We start from the raw sequence: 16,199 nt of genomic DNA, 5'->3' as shown, positions 1-16,199 counted from the left end.
TGCCCGAAGCCTGAAAATGCAAAAGACACCATATTTAACATCGAATTCCATAATATTACTCTAATACATGCCTAATGAGTGTACAAAGTGATATTAAATGATGTATAATTGTACACTCATCAAGAACACGCATTCAAAAATTAGCTAAACTCAACTCAGAATATGGAATAGCAATTGGTAGCTATACATGACCATTAGCAAAACTTGTTGCAAATGAATTAAAGCCAAAATAACAATCAAAGAGTCAAATTTGACTAAAGGAGTAACCAAGGTCAAGTTGTTAATAATCCCATTTTAAATATAATCATAGGGGCTATGAATGACATACTAATAATGATGAAGATACCACACTAAGAAGCATGTCAAGAGAAATAGTAGGTGTGGTCAAAATTATAATAGAAATTTTGATTATAAGGTAGACAATAAATCCAAACTAAAAAGAATATTCCTACTTTCAATGGTGACCTTAATATGGAGGAATTTCTTCATTGGATGACTATAGTAGATAGATTCTTGAATATATGAAAATTCCTAAAGAGAAAAAGGTGAAATTGATTGCCTATATGTTTAAAGATGGAACTTCGACATGGTGGAATAGATTGAAAAAGACTAGAATCCAAGAAGATAGAAATCTTGTTGATTCTTAGTGTAGGATACAATAGTTATTGATAGGTAGATTTTAACCTCCTGATTATGAGCAATGTATGCTTGAAGCTTACCAAAGATATAGCTGAATTCTAAAGATTAGCATAGTAGAATTAGTTGTTAGAAAGAAAAAGTCAAAAGATAGCAAGGCATATGGGTGGATTAAAGCTTGCTATGAGTGAGAAGATTGGGGTGTAGATAGTCTTGAGTATGAAAGAGGCAAGGAATCTAGCCTTCAAAGCTCAGTTGATAGTTTATAAAAGGGCTTAATGTAGTGACAATTAGACATTATGGTGGGATGAATGATAAGTGTTTGAGTATACATATTTTGATATCATTAATTGTAGTACTTTGTTTATTCTCTTGATTAATTTGAGTGAATTGGGTCGTAATTTACTTGTTTGGAGCAAAAGGAACAAGTTTGGAGTAATTTGGACATGTTTTGAGCAGGATATGAGATTCCAAAAGGATTCACTAACAACCACAAGCTCATGTGGCAGGCTCCACATCTCAATCCAAGCACTCATAATAGAGCAAAAGCATTGTCGCAAGAGGCTACTATAGCAATGTTATCTGTAACAATTCTAGAAAGCCACGCATGCAAGCACTTGGGGTGTGTGTTTGGTCATTTGATTTTAGATGCCCATGGATTTTGTCATGTTTTGGCTTTATTTTTGAGCTATAAAAGGTGGAAATATTAGCGTTTTTGGGGGCTTCTCCACTTCTTCCAAATGTGTTTTGGGGAACTTTTGACAAAGTGTCTAAGGCTTAATGCAACCACTTGACGAGAGATCCCAGCAACTATATTGGGGAGGATATTAGAAGATTGTGCTTGGACTAGCTAGAAGAGATATCTCCTTGGAAAGGATTCCAACAACCAAGAGGATTTGAAGCTTCAAAAGGGTTTTATAATGTTTTATTTTATTTCTTACTCTTTCTTAGTCTTTGACGTAAATTTATCTATGATGAGGAACGAAACATATTTGGGTATTTGGATATGGTGAACCCTACGATGGATTTGTAATTTGCTTTTATATTAGTTTATATACATTGCTTTGTGATTCATCTATGTGTGACTTAATGCATGAGTTATATACATTGTGAGAACTTTAATTCATGTTTGATTTGCACGTCGAGATTGAAAAATCCTTTGCATGTAGATCTTGCATAAGTGAAGGAAGTTGTAGATATACAGTGTCACAATATTCTATATCAGGGTTAAGGAGAAGGGGCCATTAATCTTAATAGAAAGATTTATAGAATCTTAATGCAATTGTAGGAAGATTCAATTAAAAAGGTATTTCATTCTATCATCATGTAGGATTAGGTGCTAGTAGTCTTAAGAAAGGTATTCACTCAATTTAGGAGTTTTCAAGGTCCAAAACCATTAAAAAAAATTAATTCAATATTGAATTTGTTTGCATTTAAAATTTTAGGGGATTCTTTGTCCAAATATAGCAATTTTATGATTATTGATTTTCTCCCAATTTCCCACCGCACTTTTAGTGATTAGAATAGTTGCGTTAGTTTTTCCCTTAATTCAATTCTTCTACCTAGTAATGTTTTGATCAATAAGATAATAAGAGAAACAATAAGTACTTTACTCCTTATAAGATCCACTTCTTACTCTTTAGCATCCTTTATTACTTGATACAACTAATGCTCTAGCTAGCAAGAGGAGCATCAGTGAACAACTAGCCCACCACCAATAAGAATAAAAGAATGTAAAAAAATGTAACTATTAGTTTTACAATTGATGGTAGCAATACTATAAGCATTGTAAATTGAGGAATAGCACTAAAAACAATACCTCTACTATTCCTAAAACATTTAATCAATATGTAAAACCAACTTGCAAAGGTCCATTGATGTCATAAGAAGAAAGATGTAAATATTATTGAGTGAGATAATCAAGGTAAGGATGGGTTATTATGCAGTCTAGATAGGGATGTTGTTGCTGTTGCTTTTTGCTGATGATGATGATGATGATGATGATGATGATGATGATGATGATGATGAGCATAAAGAGGAGTATGATTATGCAGTGAGAAAGTTGATACTATCTTTTGACAAAAGAAAGAGGATAAGTCTATGATGCGTAAAATTTTCTATACTAGTTGTACAATTGTTTAAGCTAATTAATGATAATAGTTGCCATGAGAACAATATTAACAAGGATGTAGTATCAAAGCTATAATTGGTGCCTAAGGTTTGCATAAATCTTTGAACCATGGATATATCAATTAAAGAAATAGGAGGAATTTAGGTTACATGGAGATGTAAAGTACTATTTTCCATTTGTTATTATTATGATAAGCAAGGTGTATTGTGATATTATTAATATTGATGCTTGTCCTATGTTATTTGGTAGACCTTGATAGTTTGATGTTTATGCTAAGAACTTGGTAAAGAAAAACTCCTATTAATAGAAGAAGATGTGAAGACTCAACTTTGGAAAGCTAATGCAAGGTATAGTAGAAGCTAGCAATTGATCAACATAGGAGATAGGAAGTCTTTGAAGTTAGTGATGAAGTCGTATTATTTTTTCCTAAGGAAGATTTTCAAGTGTCACTTAAACCAAGTTGAAGTAAAGGAAGTATGAAGTATCATTCAAGATTATTAAGAAGATCAATGATATTGCTTGTGTTATTGATTTGCTAAGTTGCATAGGAAAGCATCTCCAATATTTTCAATATTGATGACTTGTAATTATATTTTCTTGATTGCAAGCTGGATTATCCAAATCATAACTAGAGGTCAAATTTCTCAATAGAGTGTGTGAATGGTGAAGCATGATGACATGAGGTGGGAAAAAATGCTCTTAACGATTTCATGACTTAAAACTTAGCCTTTTTTATGTTATTCACTACTTTGCAATTAATCTATTTTTATTTACTATGTTGCCATTATTCTAGACCTATATGAACAATATTTTTTAGATTTTGTAATCATACATATTAATCTATTGATTTTTTTTAACACAAGTTTTCAGCTATGGTGCTAATTGCTTAATTTTGAATAAGTTATTGGATTGAAACTGAATTTGAATATTTTATCTTATTAGAGTATTTTTTACACATTACTTGCTACGCCATTAAATTATTTCAGTGCTTAAATTGTTATTTTTTAATAAATGATACAGACAGAAAGTATAACTATAAAAAAGTAGCCAAACGACTTGATCATTTTATATATCTTGTCAAATTTATCAATACCACCTTAGTTTCTTATAATTAAATCATATGTTTCAATAGGATCTAATTTAAAATATTGTTATTAGGAGTTTGAACATTAGAGCAAGTCTTCCCCTTTTAATGGATCATATCATCAATGACATAATAATATGACGTTCATTTCCTTGTCATACCAAATAATAAGATTTTTGCCAAACTTTTAGAAGCATGGTCACCGTGTTTCTGTCATTCACCCCTTTCTGTCATATATGTAGAATCTATAGCATTCATCTTAGGTTATTTCCTTTATTTACCTTAACATTTTTGGAACTCTTTAAAATAAATTAAAGCAAATGTTTTATAGAATTTCAATATGTATATATATACATATATTTGACAAATATTGACAGTACATGTACATTCAAGAGCATGCGCATAAGATTCAATGATGGTCCACCTGTGCACCCTTGGCTTGGTCAGCAAGGGATTTTGCTGCAAGCCCACACCCAAAGTTAAGGACCCTTAGGGGCCGTTTGGTTAGTGGTAATGACATATTACCACATAGCAAAGATTACCATGGTAATATGAGTGAGAATGTTATATGGTTGGGAATATTGCGGTAATTTGATATAACTATGTTTGGTTGGGAACTCTTATTACCGGGAATAGTTCATTGCCGTGTTTGGTTGTCATGGTAATCAATTTGCTAAAATATAAAAGTTATAAGATTACCACAGTAATCCAAGATAGACACTAAATTGGGTGGTAATAGGATTACCAACTTTCTTGGTAATATTTATAAGTTAGTAATATGATATTACCATCTAGATTACCACCGGTGCAATGCCAAACATGGTAATATTTTTTAATTACCACATAACACATGGTAATCTTTCTACATTACTGTGAACCAAACTGACCCCTTCATAACTGATGGGGGCTAATGCCACTACTAAACACAAGTACAGGTGACGATCAAGTAATATAATGTCTGTAGAAGCATGGTTTTCAATCCATGAGGAACATGGAATTACTAGCATTCTTGAAACCTCACCACGACCAAAACAATTCATTTCTTTTGTCCTTATCTTACCTTATCCACCACCACTCTTCACCTATCACATCAATTATCTTTTCTTTTTTAAAACCTATTCTGTACCTCATTTAATTGTTTAGTTTAAGATGGACAAGCACGATGTTATTAACCCAATATCCACAGTTTTGACTAGTTCTAACTACAACTTGTGGGTTCAAGGCATGAAAATTCTCTTAATTAGAAGAAAACTCTGGCGTGTTATCATCGGAGACATTTTAAAACCCAATCGAGAAATAGATGAGACTGACTCCAAATTTCAAGATTGGCTTGAAGACTGGACAATAAAAATCATCAGATCATTACTTAGTTTCGCAACACTTTAGTTCCTTCCATTCATATCTAATATGTTGATTTTGACATTGTAAAGGAAATTTGGGATTTCATAGCTAATCAGTACAAAGCTACTAGTCTTGCTGATAAGGACTAATGTCACCTATGAAATGCAAGTGCACATACCAATGAAGCAATATAGTGTGCTGAGAGTAGGGTTGTTGGTCCATGAGGAACTAGAGAGCACTAATACTAATTCATAGCCCTTATCAATTGACCTAAACGAAGTTGTAAGTGTCAAATCTAGAACAAAAGCTAAGAACTAAAGTAGTAGTAAAATTACAGCAGATCAAGCATATAAGAAGGGAATTTAGCCATAGATTTCCCCTTAGGTTTGATTAGGTTCAAGACAAAATTGCACTAGGTTTTTGCAAATACAGTTGAACCAAGAGAGTTCTTAAATTGTATTGGCCCTTTCTCAAGGCACAATAACTAGTCCCATATGCCTCTGATACTGACTACCTAATGACTGCATTGCAGTCGGTGAACTCTATCTAGAGAAGACATGGATTCAATGAGTAACTAATTCCTCTCTCGAGTCTATTGTGCCCTAATCACATACAAAGCTAAATTGGAATCTCTTCTTAATACTCGCTGTCTATGATTGCATTACCATTATAATCCTAATATCAACTCACTCAGAAGAACCACGGGGAGAGAAATCTCAATCCTAAAATGCCTTATTTCTTGGTGGACTCATGGTTCAATTCAATTGTGGTATGTCTATACTAGGTGGATCTATCGATTCATCACACAAGTACATCATTCATGAAACTCATGGCTTTTGCTAAAAAAGAGTTCAAGATAAGTAATAATGCATAATTGAATTCAACATCAAAGTATTACAACAGATTAATCAGTACAAGCTTCAAAGTCTACAACCAATGTTATAAAAAAGAAAACCCTAGCTTCTATCCATGCTCAAACGCCATGAAGTTTAGTCTCCATTAGGGGAGAACAATCATACAATCAAATCAATATGAAGAAAGCAAATGAAGACATTAAAACTCCCTCTAAGCTTCATTGTCTAGGAATTCCATGAATCTTCCATACATCTTCCACAAATACCACTGAAAACTAGCCTTGAAAGCTCCAATGATGCCCTAGACCATGGATGAAGCCCTCCAAGTCACTGGATTGCTAGAGGGAGGCAACATATCCTTTCTATTCTCTTTTCTTTGCTCAACCACCAAAAGTCCCTCCCTAAAATCTGAGTAAAATCATTTATACCATGTTGTACCCAGTCCTAATTTGGACCTCGAGCCTCATTAGATTTATTTTTTTGCATGTATTAGGGGTAAAAATCATTTAGCACTAGTGGTATTCTTGCATGCTCGGATAGTGTCTTTTGTGTGAAATCCAACCAAAACTGGGGTTATTTCAGTCATTTGGACCATTCTTTATTTATTCTTTTAAAATGGGGCAAAATGGTAATTTTGCCTTTTTAAGAAAAATGAAAGGAAGCTTTCATTCAATTTCTCTGCCTTTCTTCTTTCCTTCTTATTTTCTCACCCACCACCATTCTTCTTCTTCATTTCTTTCCTTCTTCCTTCTTTCTCACTTGTTCTTGAGCTCAGTAAGAGGTCTAACCCTAGTCTTTATCTTGTATAACCTTTGTATTTTCATCAAATTTATTATTTGAAAACCTAGGTTGAAATCATAGATTATTGACTGGACGCGTTATGGGTGTGTAAATTATGCAAATATATAAGCATGCAAGTATGCACCTAATACTACAATTGGTCCGTTCTACCGCAAGTGTATAGGTCGTCAAGTGATACCTCGTGGGTGAACACAAGGTTCATATTTCCCCAAGAATGGACTCCTATTACTTCTTTTTCACTTAATCAATAGCCTAATCGTTTATGCTTTTTTCTTAGTTTACTTGCACAACACTATTAAACAATACAATTTGAGATGATGTTAAGCACACTTAGAAGGAGTTGGGAGTATGCACTACTATATTTATCTTGATTAATAATTATGCTAGGCATTAAGTATCAATCGTGTTCTAGGTTCAAACCTATGGGATTCAAAGGCCTACTAGTCCCCCAATAAGCTATGGTGACTAGGTCTAAATCACTAGAAACTTAGGATGAAATCTCTTCTACCCCAGCTTCCTATGTTTGTCTTAAGTGCGGGAATCCCATGAGAAGAGGCCAATCAAACCCCAACCCTAAGGGACAATTTATAAGTGATAAATTGATCATAGTTTTTATATCATTTATACTACATTTAACATGAAATTGTACTTGTTAAGCATCTCAACAGTATGAAATTTCACCCTTTTGTTTACAATAACCTTTATTTCTATTTTAGGAAGAAAGAAGCGAATTTGAGGATGTTTTGGAGCAAAATGAAACATGTTGCTGAATTAAGGTGCTACCATGACTTACAACAGGTTTTATGGCAACACACAATGCCCATTGTCTACACTTACCACTACCGTGATTAAGGCGTGGCAACATGAGCTCACTAGTAGTTACATAGAAGTTATAATAGCCTCACAACGGTCGTTGTGAAGTCCATAATGACCATTATGAAGACACATAACACCCAAAGACCATGCCAGGATGAAACTTGGAGCCCAAGCAACAACTTATTCACAATTGGCATCATAACACCCATGGTGACGCTATGGAGGAGCCGATTACTATAAATACCCCAATATTCTCTAAATTCAGGGAGACTCTTTGGCCGAAGAAAGCTAGGGTGGCTAGATTTCTGGAGATGTGAGTGGCGGGAGATGGTGTTGCTTCTATATTCCAATAGATTCTGGTGGATTTCTCAAGAGTATATCAACGAGCATAATCGAAAAAGATCGTGCGTGATAGCCATCTTCAAAGATCATCATCAGAGGGGCGTGAGTGACACAAGCCATTCGGATAATCTTGGGATCCTCTAATCCCAATCTTCGGAGAACTATTGGAGGGAGTTAGTCTAGAAATACATTAAAAGCTTATTTATTTTTTATTTTGTCTTGTGGTTTTCTTGTGATTTGATGTTTTTGCTTGTTATGATCAATAAGAATCTAATTCGAGGGAAATTGTATGTCTATGTCCCTCGATTATTATTTATGAATTTTGATTGATTAATACAAATTGTTATAGTTTTCATAATCATTGCATTTTTTTAATTGATTGTTACATGTTGATGTGGATAAGGAGGATATGCCCCCATATTGATGAAGCCCATGCCATGATAGATCTATGTATGTCTAAGAGGTTAGACATGACTTGGTTTCCGGATTAGGGATTGATTGTCCCTTATGCTTAGGGTCTGATTGGTCTCTTCTTGTGGGATTCCCGTACTAAAGGCAAATATAGGAGTCATGGGTGGGAGAGATTCCATCTTAAGTTCTTAGTGATTTAAACCTAGTCACCATGGCTTATTGGAGCTAGTAGGATTTTGAATTCTCCCGGTTCGAACCTAGAACACAATTGACACTTAACGCATACCATAATTAATAATCAAGATAACTTTCGGACATACTCCTAACTCCCTCTAAGTGTGCTTAAGATCGTCTCCAATTGTATTGTTTAATAGTGTTGTATAAGTAGAACTAAAGACAGAGAGTAAATGATTAGGCTATTGATTGAGTGAAATGAAAGTAATAGGAGCTTCTCACCTTTCCCGGGTGAAATACGACCCTCGTATTAATCCATGAGGTATTACTTGACGACCCGTACACTTGCGGTATAATGAACCAATTGTAGTATTAAGTACATACTTGCATGCTTATATATTTGCATAATTTAGACACCCATAGCGCGTTTGTGAACAATCAATCCCTAATCCGGAAACCTAGCTATGCCTAACCTCTTAAACATGCGTAGATCTATCATGGTATGGGTGTCATCAACATGGGGCCATATCCTCCTCATCCACATCAACATGTAACAATAAATTAAGAACATGCAATGATTACAGAAACTAGCACAATTTATATTAATCAATCAAGATTCATAAATAATAACCGAGGGACCTAGACATGCAATTCCCCTAAAATTAGGTTCTTATGGGTCATACAAAACAAAGCATCAAAGCACAATAGAACCACAAGACCAAATAAAGAATAAATAAGCATTTAATGTATTCCTAGACAAAGTCCCTCTAATAGTTCTCCAAAAATTGGGATTAGAGGATCCCAAGATTATCCAATGACTTGTATCACTCACACCCCTCTGATGATGATCTTTGAAGATACTTGTCACAAGCGATCTTCTACGATGCTGCTGGTTGACGTACTCTTGAGAAATCCGCCAGAATCTGTAGGAATATAATAGAAGCACTCATATCTCTAGAAAATCCGGTCTCCATAGGTTGTTCGGCAAAAGAGTCTCCCCGAATTTAAAGAATATTGGGGTATTTATAGTAATCGGCTTCGCCATGGCCTCACCACAAATGTTGTGATGTCCGTTGTGATTAAGTTGTTACTTGGGCTCCAAGTCATGTCCTGGCATGGTCTTTGGGCATTATGTATCTTGACAATGGCTGTTGTGAGGCCGTTATAACTTCTAAGTTTCTACTAGTGAGCTCATGCTGCCATAACTTGATTACGATAGTGGTAAGTGTAGACAACGACCATTGTGAGTTGCCATAATGACCATTGTGAGTCATGGTGCAGCCTTAATTCTACAACTTGCTTGATTTTTCTTCAAAACATCCTTAAATTGGCTCCTTTTCTACCTAAACTAGAAGTAATGGCTGTTATGAACAAAAGAATGAAATTTTGTACTAATGAGGTGCTAAACAAGTACAATTTCTTGCTAAATGCCGTGTAAATGATATAGAAAATATGATCAATTTAGCACTTATCAAATATCCCCACACTTAAGTGTTTGCTTGTCCTCAAGCAAATAAAACCAATAAAATAGAATACATGATAAGTGCTTGATCTCAGGCAACTAAGTATGGAGTTTTAGTAGTATGGGGGAACAATCAAAAACCAGGTAGCATGATTATTCCTCTACAAAGAATAGTCTACTCTACGATAAAAAGTACTTTCCAAGTGATGATCTCCTGGTCCGCTATCTTATAGTCTAAATCGTATAAAGAAACTTTTTTGGGGTTTTCTTCAGTCTTATTCTTATACTTTTCATAATTTATATACATGATTACCATTTTTCTCTTTTTTTTATATTCCCTTTCTTTCTTTTTTATTTTTTTATTTTTTTCTCATAGTCAGTAGCTTTCACACTTCCCGGGTGAAACTCTCTCTCCCACTAGGGTATTCACTTTATATCCGACTTGTTGGGCTGACTAAGCACTATAAAGGAGGTAGCTTTTTCTGTTGTGCATATATCTTGACTTAGAGCAATAAAGTAAGTACTAATCATACCCCCATTATAAAACATCACCCGTTGGACAAAAATAAGGTGCAAGGTGAAGTCAAGAGGGACATAAGGTAGGGTAAAGACTTGCAAAGCAGTCAAACTCTCGAGAGGGAACGAAAGAATTGTTAGTTTAGCATATCATGTCCCTAGACCAAAGAAACTCCAACAAGTAAGTGTAATGGCATCAAAGATCAACACTAGCATGTGTATAGTATGAAATCATTATTAACGTGCAAAGAAAAAGCAAACACACACTCCCTCCCCACACTTAAAGATGTACATTGTCCCCAATGTACGCATGCATGCAAGAGTGTAGTGATATATAATAATAAAAGTTATTAAAAGAGTGTATGGTCACTAGTACTCCCTTCATTTCTTAGTTTGGCTGACTATGGTGATGAAGTTACCCTTGTCAAAGCAAAAAATTGTGCGGGCCAGAACAACACCCGATCATCTCAAACCTTGATGAGACACAAATGGAGTAGTTAAATACAAAGCAACAAAACTATATACTATTGTAAAATAAAATCCACTAAGATCATAAAGTACAGATAGCAGGGCAAGCGTCCCTTGTTGTAATAAAATGTATAATGTACTAAAATATAAAATTACAAAAGTGGTATATATAAAAAAAATCAAAGAGGTGGAATCTAAAGGGGAAGTTGGATGCGATATATGATCGATGAAGTACAGGTGGTATCTATGAAGCTAGAGGAGACTCCGGTGCCACTCAGCTATAATAGTGGATGATGTAGGCACCGGATTAGTCGAGGGGTCATGACGCTGCATATGCGCTAGGATTAGTCGTAATAGACCCTCGATCCTCACTTGACCCTCCTTAAGATGGGTCAAGCACTCCTTAAGAGCTGCTAGAGTTGATGGAGTCAGTGCGGTAATCATAGGAGGAGCAACAACAACAGCAGGAGCTAGAGCTAGGATCGGGGAACTACGGTGGCGGTGGTCTTCGATTGAGACTCCTCATTGTTCAAAGACTCGAAGTTAGCCCTATTGACCACTCGGTATTGCATCCTTTGGGGTGTGTCCCACCGCTCTATCATGCACATGTCCCGAAGCATGTGACTCCGAGCAACTGCATACCCCCTACAGGATGCATTCCTGCATAGTGATCGATCAGTCCAAACCCCCGTATAAGCCTGGTAATGTACGCACTAAGGAATATGGTCCCCAGGTAGGGGTCCAAATACTGATATCTCAACTGGCAATCTAGAGCGTGGCCAATGTGAATTGGTTCCCTAGCTACTATACTCCACAGGAAATATAAGTCATGGAGGTTTATGACCCCCGTACTGTCTCCTCTCCTAGTCAACGTCTGAGACAGAACGGCGTGAAGGTACTTGAAAGCAGGATGTCCTAGGGAAGACGCCTTCAAGATCCCACAGACCTATGTCTTGCGGCCTCGAAGTGTCTAGGTCTAGACCTAATCAGCACTTAGGTGGACTGGCAGGTCAACATGGAGCTAGGAGTATGACTCGATGCAAGTGTACTCCACCTCGATGAGCCCTAGTGCAATGGAAAACTCTATGTACGACATCAGGTGCTCCACCTTGAACATCTAGAAGATGATGGTCTCGTGGTGACTGTGGCTAACAATCATCCTATCCAGCTCAAACGATCTCATCACCTCTAATGTTAGTTGCCAGAATGTCAGCTCTTGAATGTTGAGGAACTGTTCCTAACCCTGTATTGAAATAAGATTTCATACCTCATAGATGAGACATATGCACTCGAGAGTTTGCCAGTCGATGACCCGACACTCAATGAATCTCTGATAGACGAGCTTCTTGTAGCGGCCTTTGTGCTCCGGATCCCTGAACATCAGTACTGATGGATGAGAAGACTCTCCTGTGTTCTTCTTTTTCTCGGCCTCTACTTGTAGACCACAAGCAGTTCTCTTTTTGGACAATAACCTGGAAGTCAGAAAGAATACGAAAAATCAATCAATAGAATATGAAAAATGCAATACAGGAAGGGACAACGGGTGCACAACGAGTATATCATGGCCATTATATGACTACAACAGTCTCATAACGCCCGTTACCAAGGTCGTGGTGTCTCTCTGGATTGTTACAACAGGTATATAATGGCCTATTGTGTGACTCAACATCTTAACTGTGCACTGTGCTAGGGCCACCATAGGCGTACAATGATCATGATGCGTTTGTTGTGTCCTTGAGTGGAGCAACGGGTAGCTGATAACGGACTTCCTCCCATTGCCATGTGTTACCGAGCTAAGATAAGTAGGAAAAATCTCATAGTCCTCACAACGGGCTGAACACTTATCGTGGCTCATCTTTCCTTTGTTCAGTGTTTGAACACAATGGTTATCACAACGGCCGTTGTTCGTCGAGGAACATCCGTTGTGATGGCCGACCATGGTGAAAAATTTTCTATACATTGGCCTCTTTCGATTGAAATTTACATAAAAACATTCACCAAGCATCATTAAACAACTTCATATAATTTAAACATTATAAATCATGATTTAAAAGGTTGGGAAAGTTCTTATGAAATCGGCCAAAAAGAGAGCATCTTTCTGCGGTGATAATTGAGTAGTTATGGTGCTAAATCAAGCATGAACAAGCCTAAGCTCCTCAAAATTACTAAACAAGGATCAGGCAATGGTCTTCGGTAAAGTGGCAAAGAGGAAAGTGAGTTTTGTGTGAGAAAGGCCAAGAGTCGGCCTTTGGCGACCCTATATCTCCCCATAATGGGCTTACGATAGCCAAAAAATGGGCGTTGTTCATGCGCTCAGTCTTTTCTAGGCACCACAGCAGTTATAAGCCTGTTATGGGGCTATTGTCAACTCGGTTGGGACTCAAAAATTTCTAAGTGTTGGCAACAAGCGTTCTAGGGCTAGTTGTGTGCACCACAGCCAAACAACGGGTGTAGTGAAGCTATGGCAAACCTCTAGAAAACCCAAACTGAAGGCACGCTCTGTGGAACGGCCGTTGTAAATCACCACGACTGCCACAAAGGTGTTGTAAGCCCGTTGCAGGCTTACTCAATTTTCTAAAAAAGTCTATCTCTCTACCTGTAAATCACAATGGGTATAACGGGTTTACCACGGCTGTTGCAATGCTCACAGTGAAAAACTAAAGATTTTCCCTGTGTAAAATGGCATAAAAATAATTCCAACTGATATTACTAGATTCCCCAATAATGTTTTACTCATAAAATTCAGTGGGGGTGAGCCAATTTCACACTTTCATATTGATTACCACTTTCTATAATTAATTAACTAATGAATAATATTGAAAACTAAGAGTAAACTAACTAAAGCCTAGAAAACTACTTGGGTTACCTCCCAAGAAGTGCTTGTTCTTACCTCAAGATGGCTTTGATAGGTTACTTGGAGCATGTAGGGGAGCCTTTCCTTCATTACTTGTTTTCAAAGTGCTGGAGTTTGTTACCGTAATAGTGTGTTCCTTTTTTGGTTGTACCTTCCTCCACACCTGTTTTGTTGATGCAGCTCTCACATTGCTCCCTCTATTGTTCCTCTAAAGTCATGACTTTGCTAGTTGTATCTATCCTTCTCCAAGCTGCTCCATATATTTTCCAGGAGGGTTCACCATGAATACATCCTGCACAAAATCATACATAGAAATATTAGGCTAATGTGTAAAATAACATTAATCGTCTTGGTCTATTGAGTGTTTCATGGCACTTGGGAGTTGGTACACCACTTTTTCATCTCCCACTTCTAATGGCATCTTTCCATCTCTCCAATTAATGAGGGCCCTAGATGTATTTAGGAAGGGCCGTCTAAGAATGAGTGGGGTCTCTACATCCGCATCTATGTCGAGAATTACAAAGCTATGGGAAAGACAAATTTTTCAACAGTTACAAGCACATCTTCGACAATCCCCTGCGGTCTCCAAACTGACTTATCGGCTAACTGCAAGGTCATTCTTGTCAACCTCAGCTCTCCTAATCCGAGCCTCATGTATATGGTGTATGGCATTACGTTTATGCTAGCTCCAGAATGGGCGAGTGCATTTTCTTCCGCACCATTACCCAACAAACATGGGATCACAAAGCTTTAATGATCTCTTAACTTTATCGACATTTTTTTATCCACAATGGAAGAAAAATTCCCGTTGAGAGCTATCGTGTCAACCTCTTCTAACTTTCTCTTGTTGGTGAGCAAGTCCTTCAAAAATTTGGCGTAATTCAGCGTTTGGGATAATGCTTCCACTTTGGAGATGTTTATATGGAGTTGCTTGAAGATAGTTATGAATTTCCTAAATTGCACATCATCCTTATATGCTTTCAGAATGGAAGGATAAGGAATTTGGATTTTGTATTTTGAACTATGGGTCGAGCTGGTGATGACTCTTTGGGTTCTTCCTTAACTGCTTCCTCTTCCTTCTCTATGGATTCCTGTGAAGTACTAGGGCCTTCCTGTACGGTTGCCTTTTTTATCGCGACACTGGGACCCTGAACGGTTATTTCCTTGATGGTCTTACCACTTCAGTGTTGTTTGGGAGGCTTCCTTGAGGTCTTTTGGTAGTAGCTCTTGTCAACTGTCCAACTTGATTTTCCAAGTTCTTGATTGATGCTTGAATGTTGCGTAATGTCATACCAAATTTATCCATTCGCACATCATTACTAGTCATATACTTAAAAAACATATCTTCTGTGGAGATCTTCCTTTCATGCTGTAGCTGTTGGGATTAGTATTGGTATTTCTGTTGCGGAGGAAGCCTTTGCTGCTAACCTGGACTCCGGAGAAGTTAGGATGGTTCCTCCACCCCTAGTTGTAAGTGCTACTATACGGGTTATTCTGGTTCCTCTGACCTCCTCCGATATAGTCAACCTGTTCCATACCCTGCTCCACAAGTTTCACAAAACAAAATAGCCCTGGAATTTCAACCTGGCACCTTGACCATTACTCATGAGGAGATCCAGCTTTCATGTGAGTGCATGTACTTTCATCACCAAAGTGTTATCTATGTTTATCTCATGCAGCCTGGCCACCTTTGGCTGTCTTCGAATAACTATTCTACTTCTTTAGGATACTTGTTGCTTAGAGATCCTCCTGCTGCGATGTCAATGATTTACCTAGTCTGGTAGTTCATCCCGTTGTACAAAATTTGTAATCTCATCCATGAACTAAATCCATGATGCCGGCATCGCCTAAGATGGTCCTTGAATCATTCATATGCCTTGAACAATGTTTTTGATTCTCCTTTCTTAAATGCTGAGATCTCCTGAATGATCTTCGCTACCTTGCTTGGTGGGAAGTATCGTCCAAGGAATTTCTCCACTAAGTTAATCCACATCTTGATCGAGCCCTGTGCTAGGGAAGTAAGCCATAGGTATCCCGAGCCTCTCAAGATGAAAGGAAAGAGTCACAATCTGATCGCGTCATCTGTCAGTGTACTCATCTTGAATGTCGAATAGATCTGTAACAATTTTGAGAGATGGGCATTTGGGTCTTCATCCACTAGGCCATCGAAGTGACAAGAGTTCTTAATCATCCCAATAGTGCTAGCTTTGATTTTGAAGTTATTAGCTGCTACTATTGGGGCTTGCACACAGAATTCTTCACCTGTGAACTGTGGCCTCTCATACTCTTACAAAGTTCTTCTTGGTTCA

This window comes from Dioscorea cayenensis, chromosome 3 (assembly GCF_009730915.1).
Source record: "Dioscorea cayenensis subsp. rotundata cultivar TDr96_F1 chromosome 3, TDr96_F1_v2_PseudoChromosome.rev07_lg8_w22 25.fasta, whole genome shotgun sequence".
NCBI classification, from domain to species: domain Eukaryota; kingdom Viridiplantae; phylum Streptophyta; class Magnoliopsida; order Dioscoreales; family Dioscoreaceae; genus Dioscorea; species Dioscorea cayenensis.
Note: the sequence above shows the minus strand (reverse complement) of the source record.